Source organism: Callionymus lyra, chromosome 2, assembly GCF_982586985.1.
Source record: "Callionymus lyra chromosome 2, fCalLyr1.hap1.1, whole genome shotgun sequence".
Lineage (NCBI taxonomy): Eukaryota > Metazoa > Chordata > Actinopteri > Syngnathiformes > Callionymidae > Callionymus > Callionymus lyra.
In genome coordinates this window covers 26272796-26282234 of record NC_141819.1, presented here as the reverse complement: position 1 = coordinate 26282234, position 9439 = coordinate 26272796, and the positions used below count along the sequence as shown (strand labels likewise).

The 9439-nt window shown below is 37.9% G+C and overlaps 1 pseudogene; it reads left to right on the top strand.

The window, feature by feature from the left end:
- Positions 1 to 7544: 7544 nt before the first annotated feature.
- Positions 7545 to 8240, top strand: LOC148086169 (uncharacterized; annotated as a pseudogene).
- The last annotated feature ends 1199 nt before the right edge of the window (positions 8241 to 9439 follow it).

Below are 9439 nucleotides of genomic sequence, written 5' to 3'. Positions count from 1 at the left end.
CTGCTGGGAAAGTTCCCGATGGCTGAGGTTGATAATTACCCTGGTGCGAAGCCGTCTTCCACCGCCGACCTGTCAGGATGTGTTACTGCGTTGCTCGTCTGTCTTTTGAGAGCACACACACACACACCAGGTAAAACCTGCTGATGTTTGTCAGACAACTGTTCCCACCTTTTCTTTTCATGAGCTGTAATTGCCGTAACAAGGGAGGAAAAACATTAGCAAGGTGGTCGCCTGCTATGTGTAAAAGTGCATCCTGAATTATTATAGTTTGGAGCAGGTGTCTGCAATCTTAACCACTCAGAGAGACATTCGTCGCCGTTTCCTACAAAACCCTTTCAAAAGCCTTGAGTGAGTCACATCATGGCGGGGGGTTGGGGGGTTAGACCCTCAATTAATTATGGAAGGTAAATGTCACTTAGTTTATTGTTATTGCTGCTGTTAGGATATAAATACTGGGACTCTTACAAAGGTTGCAATTAAGTGAATGAATAGTACAAAATGTACTGAATGCCCAGAAGCGGAACTGGTTAACATGTGGCCGACGGGCCACATTATTTATTTGGCCCTTATAATGGTTTACTGTTCAAATAATTGGACCATGGAGAAATGTTGTTTTGAATTATTTGTATCTCTCTGCTTTAAAATTCAATTTAAGTCATTTAATTCATGGATTTCAACAAAAGTATTTTTCCACAATATTTTTAGTTCTTCATTTATAAAAATATTAAACTATGTTTTTTTTATTTATAGTTATGTTATGTATTATTATAATTGAATAATTATAATAATGAAGTAGCTGTGTTGTTCACATTGCCGTGTGTTGACTATTAAACAACAAACATAATCGACTTAAGACAATATCAATAACATTATCAACAATATTCATAACAACATTGAGAAGAAGAAACTCACTTTTCCTCTCTGATTGGATTTTTCTAGGACAGTCTGTTCTCTATTATAAATGACAAGAAATATATGTAAATTGATGTCAACGGATGACATGAAAACCTACCATAAATAATAATAATGTACGTTTTTGTGAATACTCACCGTGAAACATGTAATTTAACCAAAAAAAAAACAACTTTGTCTGTCGAGAGCATCAATGCAGCTGTCCAGAGTCATAACTTATTCTTTCAGATCATTGTGATCTAAAGTTTGATCAAACCTAAGAGATACCAGGCGTGATAACAACATAGAAACATACAGTATGTGTGTTCAATTATGCATGTATTGGAAAGTTTAACTATCTTTATATTAAATGTTATTTTGATCGAAATTATGTCTGTGTTTATGTCTTATGTTTGTCACATAATAATGTTTTTGTTTAATGTGACCCGATTTGTTTTTTGGGCCGCAGGGTCACCTTGACCCAGATACACGAGGTGTATATAGAGTATATACTTCATAAATATTTAGAAGAGCAAAGATAAATTTGTTCCAATAAAATGTTTATGATTTTGTTTTAAATAAATACATTTGTATGGCAAGTAAATACACACACGTTCATTTCAAATTAGGATCTAAATCAATAAAAAACAAGGTTAACAGAAGGAGTTTTATTGTCAAAAAGAAAACATTTAACTCACAATATAATTAACTTTCTTTGGTAATAAAAATAAACTGAGCTCACCACAGATGTACGGTTCATCCACCTCCGACCTCTGACCCTCCCACTGAGTCGATATGTGTCTAATCTTGGACAACGAACATGACAGCCTCACGACCTGGTGTGAGTCCATATGGTCCTCCAGTGATAAAAACTTTTCAACATGTCTTTATTTTTTCCTTTTTTTTAAGAGGATTTTAAAAACTTTTTTGTTTCCCATCATGCATGAAGCACCATTCATCCAGACAGCAGAAATTGACCTGCTTTTTTGTGTTATATATCCTACAATTCATTGATTTATTTAAACTTAAATCAGTCAGAAACGTGGGCAAACACACATCAACTGTAAAACTGAATATTTTCTGATTAGTTTTCAGAAGTGTAACAGCAGCACCTGCCAGTCACACCTGTGTGTACTTCAAAATAAAGATGACAGGCCCGATTATGAAAGCCTGTATTTTCTGTCACAGTGGAGGTGTTAATCACAGAGGCTTGTCGTGGAGGGGGAAGAACCTTCTCGTCTGATTGGCATCTTGTGGTTTTCCCATTGATTTTTCGATTTTTTTAATGCCTGTTTCTGTGGCTTATTATCTGAACTCAAGGTGTGAATACAGCTTGAAAAGTTTGTGAGGTGAAATATTTCTCAGCTGCCAGTTATGAGCAAGATACAAAGGTAAAAAAATAAATAAATAAATAATAAATCTGTGGTCTGATGTGATTTTTTTTTACTGCCTTTTTTCTATTACCTAGTAGTATATCATTTACATGTTAGTGTTGATTTGAGTGACAGTAAGGAAATAGTCTTTTCACACTCCAGAATGCTCTTGTCATTTCATCATTATTTCTGTATTTATTCTGTGATTGACGGAGCTGTCTAGATCACATATACTGGGATTCATTCATTGTATTTTCTTCAAGTAAACAGATTGTTTTGACATAAAATCTAGCAGCAACCTATTTAAAAAAAAAACACAATGAGAGTAAAATAAATACTTTGTATTTTCTTTTTCAATTAAATATAATTCAAACAAAACTAAAACAGTTCAAACAGCTAAATATATCACATCTTAGTGTTTAATTTACACACTAAAATATTTTTTTTCAAATGTATCAAACAAATGTAGCACAAACAGAGTGAAAACTAATTTAAACACCAACGTTTAAATTGAACTTTTTATGAGCTATTTTTCTTATTTTTATCTAGTTTTGTGATAAATTTATATAAAAAGTCTCGCACCTTTGAACATCACACACAATTGGTTGCTACGATACCATAGCCCCTTAATGTGTGATTAACATTATATAATATAATATGATTTGTTTAATACTGTCCTTCTTTATTTGACCTACTATTGTCAGTTCAACGTTGTTGTCGTCACAATATTGCTCTCTTTGTCGGTGATTTTAACGTCTATGTGAGTCATTGATTTGAGCAAAGCCAAAGTGATTTTATTTAATTGTAAGAAAAAAAAAGTCTGGCAACCAATCAACCTCCTGGTTGTGCTAGAGTAATTTTCACAACCGTGAGCCTTCCATCTGCGTCTCTATTCTTTAGAGAAACGCTCGGTCGACTCAAGTAGGAAGATTGTTCAACGGCTAAAGATAGAATTAACTCACAACTTCTTTCTCTGCTCGCTTCCTCTTGGCTCCGACGTCAATTCCAGAGAATTCCACTCTCGTTTTTTTTGTGTCGATACTTTGATTTGCACATGGCTGCTAAAACACGATAGTTTTCTAATAGTTTAAAGGTAGTAGTTGAGCTTTTCCTAAGGCATTTGTATTACTGTACTCAGGCACTATTCAATAATGACATCATTTCCACCAATGAGACTCGTTTTGTTATGTCTGTACAGTGTTTCTAATGCAAGTCTAAGGAGTTTTTCTGTATTTTATTTTTTCCAAATGTATTTAATTTATGGAAATCATTTCGCGAACCCCCTCTCGGTGACCCCCACTTTCTGGGACCCCTGAGATAGACTGATGAGTCTGAAGCTTGAAATTGAAGGTGTGATGTTAAATGTTATTAGTGGCTATGCCCCACAGTTGGGATGTGAGTTGGAGGAGAAGGAAACATTCTGGAGTGAGGTAGATAAGGTGTTGCAGAATATCCCCAGAGGTGAGAGAGTGGTAATTGGTGCAGACTTCAATGGACAGGTTTGTGCAGGAAATAAAGGTGATGTAGAAGTGATGGGCATGTTCGGTATCCTGGACAGGAACACAGAGGGAAAGATGGTGGTAGACTTTGCAAAAATTATGGAAATGGCTGTAGTGAATCCTTTTTTCCATAAGAGGAATGAACATAGGGTTTCTGCTCTTTAAAAGGAATTTTTTATTTTTTATTTTAACCAATATAGTCTTAAACTGTGTCTTTAGATAACTTTGTTGTGATATGACACATACATTATTCTTATTCAAAAGAGCTTAAAAATAGGGAAGTTAAGATGGTGGCAGATTCATAAAGTAATGACACAAAACATCATCTTACTTTGTAAAATTTTGTCAAACAAAACTGATAAAGAAGAGGAAAGTCATCCATTTTTTGGTAATTACACATACAACAAAGAGTAAACAGCTAAAGAACATTACATTACAAAGCATTTCAGACAATATTGATAAAAAAAACAAAAAAAACAAGCCATTTATGCAAGTTCTTTGAATCAAACATGACAGACACAAGCAAACCCATCAGGCGTGGGTTTTTATGATGTGTTGCATTCACAGTCAGCTTTTCAAGAGAATTAAACAATCCCATTGTTCATGTGTACACATTATGACGACAAATCAAATACATTCTCCCCAACCATGTGACTGTGATAAGAAATAATATTTGGAGTTGACCTGCGTCAGAAAAACACGGCATCAAATTCAAAAGTTCCCAAGTCCAGCTGCCTCTCACATACCTAAAAATATTCTTCTCAACGTGAGTGATTTATTTATGCAATATGACAATATTGTATTTCACTTTCGCCTCATGCTTCCTCCTGCTTTTCTCTCCGTCTCCCTCCTTCCCACCTACTCACTCTGTTCTTCCACGATACTTGAGCCCGTCTCATAAACAGCCCATTATCTCGGAGCGTGGGATGCGACTCGGGGGAGAAAGTATTGAAACGTACTACAATCGTTATATGGAATTTAACATGGTGATATATCTGTTATTTGGCCTTTCACTTGTTTAGAAGCAGCACTTTCCCACTTATATGTGTGTATGGTAATAGAGAAAGTGACACTTGACACATTTTATGCGATAGCAATAATGTCTTATTATACTTACATAAGTACTTCTTGCTGCAGTTTTTCCACATGATGGGATGCGGACATTATGGCTTAAAAACAATCCTATATTGTACTACTTTAGGAATGAATGACTATTTAATTGATGAAACTTTTCACAGCGTTCCTAAGGATTACAGAAGAAATGTTTAACCGTTTGCCAGCGTACATTTCTTCTTTTAACACTAGAACAGTAAACGATTGAAAATAAATTGGTAAATAAGAACAGGGATATGTAATATTTAAGTTATTTTACCCCCCAATTTCAGAACAATGTAACTGCAAAGTTATATGGCCAAAGCCTCTGTGGCCATATAGCGTGTACATTTGTTGAGCAGATTATGTTTTATATTCCTCATAACTTGAAATAGAATCTCAATTCTTCTCAGTACTCCTCCCTCACCTGCCTGTCGACCCCGATCTCTGATAGCTTCCAGCTGTTCCCCATTTCTCTCATGTGTTTAAATAGTCTTCTTCTCCCCTGTCTTGTGTTTAGAGTGTTTCTTCTCGTTCGTTCACCCCAGCCTGCTTTCAAGCCTTGTCGAAGCCGAGCATTGCTCGACCACGTGGTCATGTTTGTTCCTCTTGAAGAGTGTTTTTTTTTTGGTTTTATGAATTCCTTAGTTTAGAAACCTTGACCTCTGGTAATTCATTAGCTGTTTGTTTTCCTCCTTTTGGAGTGGGTTTTTCTTTTTTGTCTAGATTACAATTTTTTTTCTTAGAGCCTTCGTTTTTCCGGACTGTGTTTTTGTTTTGCTTCGTTTTTCTAATAAGTAACGTTTTCCTCCAGTCGGAGCGCCCTCTGTTTATTGTTTTGTAGCCTTTGAGCTTTCCTCCGTTGAAATGATTTTCATTTGGTGTTTTTGTGACAGATCGTCCTGTTTTGAGTCTCAGCCTGAAATACTGCATATGAAAACACTGTTTCTGAAACAGTTTTGTGGTCACATTGATGTTCAAAGAATCTTTGTACACTTTTTTTTCGAAAGCTGTTTGTACATATTTTGGTTTCAAAACAAATGAAAGCTGATACAACTTAGTCAAGAATCACATGGTCGGTAAATTACGCAACACCAGAGTCAAGTAATCGGCAATACAACAAATATATACTCGTTACTACAGTATCACTAATATTGCATCATTGCACCTGTATCGTGATATGTATCATGTCACCTTTTTATTGCCAATATACCCCCCTAATTGACATATTGCCCCCCAAAAATTTAAATAATTCGAATTTTAATTTACTTATTATTATTCATTAACATTCTAACATTAACAGCAATTCAGCCTTAAGGGCTCACAAAGCAGTATCTTTTTGAGCTGGTCCCAAGCCCGGATAAATGCAGAAGGTTGTGTCAGGAAGGGCATTCGACGTAAAATCTGTTCCAAAACCAAATATGCGAATCACAACCATTGCTTCCATACCGGATCGGTCGAGATCCGGGTGAACAACGACCACCATAGGTGCCGATAACCTACAGGGCAACGATGGAAATTGGTCTACTGTGGGTCGAAGTCGAAGGAGGAGACGGGGAAGGCGGGTTCATAAACGGTGAGAAAATAGGAAGCGCAAGAGTCTGGGACTGAGAGTATTGACTTGGAATATTGGGACGATGACGGGAAAAGCTAGAGATTTGATTGACATTATGCAGAGAAGAAAGGTGGATATACTGTGTGTCCAGGAGACCAGACGGAAAGGTAGTAAGGCAAGAAGCTTAGGTGCAGGTTTTAAGTTGTACTACCCTGGTATTGATGGGAAGATAAATGGAGTAGGGGTTATCCTAAAAGAGGTAAGGAATGTCCTGGAAGTGAAAAGAGTGTCAGATAGACCAAGGGTTCCCAAAATGTTCAACCTGCGACCCTTAAAGTAACAGCGCCAGGGACTGGCAACCCCAACTAAATAAAATAAAATAAAATGTGAGGCACAGGCCATATACACTAGGCTTATCCAAACACGGGCTTAATGACAACACAAAAGAACAGAGCAGCCTGTTATGATTTTACATGTATGAATGTATTGTAATATAAAAGCAAAATTATTTTAAATACATGTGTAATAGATGTGTAAAAAGTATTTTTGCAGTGTCGCACAAACGGTGTCAGTATGTCCACCGCGTAGTGTGCAGACCAACTTATAGCTGCAGATATCCCCTCTCGACTGAAACCCAGAACTCGGCAAGCGTCTTAGAATTAAAATCTGTTTTTAAAGTCGTACTAACCATCAGGGGGAAAGTCCTGTCCTATAATTTTCTTTTAATTTTAACTTTAATTCCGGACTATAAGCCGCTACTTTTTTCCCACGCTTTGACCAACTAGTACTATGATGCGGCTCATATATAATATAATCTTTATATTCTGACACTGTAATCACATTGTACATTAACTGTCTCAGCTGCTTCTCGCTCGCCCGTTCATTCATTCACTCGCACCCGGCACCGCTCCCTCTCTCTCTCTCTAATTTTAATAATTATGGCTGAATTTTTTAAGTATTTAATTTTTTCCAAATTTATTTGATTTATGGAAATCATTTTGTGGAAAATTCCAGAAGAGGAATGAACATAGGGTAACTTATAAGAGTGCACAGGTAAACTGCATCTTGTACAGACGATGTAATCTGAAAAAGATCAGTGACTGTAAAGTAGTGGTGGGTGAGAGTCAGCATACGATGGTGCTCTGCAGGATGAAACTGGTGACAAGGAAGACAAAAAAGACAAAGGCAGAGCAAAGAACAAAATAGTGGTAGCTGAAAAAAAAGGATTGTTCTCAGATGACTGGACAACTACAGCTAATGTAATCAGGGAGACATTCAGGAGAGTACTTGGTGTGTCATCTGAAAGGAAAGTAGATAAGGAGACTTGGGGGTGGAATGGGGAAGTGCAGGAGTATACAAAGAGAAAGAGGTTAGCAAAGAAAAAGTGGGACACTGAGAAGACTGAAGAGAGCAGACAAGAGTACAGGGAGATGCAGCACAAAGTAAAGGTAGACGTGCCAAAGGCCAAACAAAGGGTATATGATGACTTGTATGCTAGGTTGGAAAGTAAGGAGGGAGAGAATGATTTATACAGGTTGGCAAAACAGAGAGATAGAGATGGGAAAGACGTGCAGCAGGTTCGAAGGATGGAGAGGGACATGTGTTGCCACAGAAGTAATAGGAAGATGGAAAGAGTACTTTGAAAGGCCAATGAATGAGGAAATTGAAAGCGATCAAAGGGTAGAAGAGGTGACTTCTGTGAACCATGAAGTAGCAGCGATTAGTAAAGGTGAAGTGAGGAAGGCATTGAAGAGGATGAAGAATGGAAAGGCAGTTGGTCCTGATGATATACCTGTGAGGTATGGAAGTGTCTAGGAGAGAAGGGAGTAGAGTTTCAGGTTAGACTATTCAACAAGATCTCAGAGAGTGAGGAGATGCCTGAGGAACATGGAGAACAAGTGTAATGGTGCCCATCTTTAAGAATAAGGTAGATGTTCAGAATTGCAGTAACTATAGAGGAATTAAGTTGATGAGCCATACAATGAAGTTGTGGGAAAGAGTAGTGGAATCTAGACTGAGAGCAGAAGTCGGCATCCGTGAGCCACAGGTTTCATGCCTAGAAAGAGTACTACAGATGCAGTATTTGTATTTCTCTACCAACATACTTGATTGCAGCAGAGAAGGTCAGAGGAAGCTGCATTGTGCCTTTGTAGATCTGGAAAAAGCCTATGGTAGGGTGTCGAGAGAGGAACTTTGGTACTGTATGAGGAAGTCTGGAGTAGCAGAGAAGTATGTTAGACTGGTGCAGGACATGTATGTTAGACTGGTGCAGGACATGTATGTTAGACTGGTGCAGGACATGTATGTTAGACTGGTGCAGGACATGTATGTTAGACTGGTGCAGGACATGTATGTTAGACTGGTGCAGGACATGTATGTTAGATTGGTGCAGGACATGTATGTTAGACTGGTGCAGGACATGTATGTTAGACTGGTGCAGGACATGTATGTTAGATTGGTGCAGGACATGTATGTTAGACTGGTGCAGGACATGTATGTTAGATTGGTGCAGGACATGTATGTTAGACTGGTGCAGGACATGTATGTTAGACTGGTGCAGGACATGTATGTTAGACTGGTGCAGGACATGTATGTTAGATTGGTGCAGGACATGTATGTTAGACTGGTGCAGGACATGTATGTTAGACTGGTGCAGGACATGTATGTTAGACTGGTGCAGGACATGTATGTTAGATTGGTGCAGGACATGTATGTTAGACTGGTGCAGGACATGTATGTTAGATTGGTGCAGGACATGTATGTTAGACTGGTGCAGGACATGTATGTTAGACTGGTGCAGGACATGTATGTTAGACTGGTGCAGGACATGTATGCCAACTGTGAGACGGCAGTGATGTGTGCTGTAGGTGCGACAGAGAAGTTCAAGGTGGAGGTGGGACTACATCAGGGTTCAGCTCTCAGTCCCTTCTTGTTTGTGGTGGTGATGGACAGACTGACAGGAATCTTAATAGACTATGATGTTTGCAGATAACATTGTGATCTGTGGCAAGAGCAGAGACCAGGTGCAG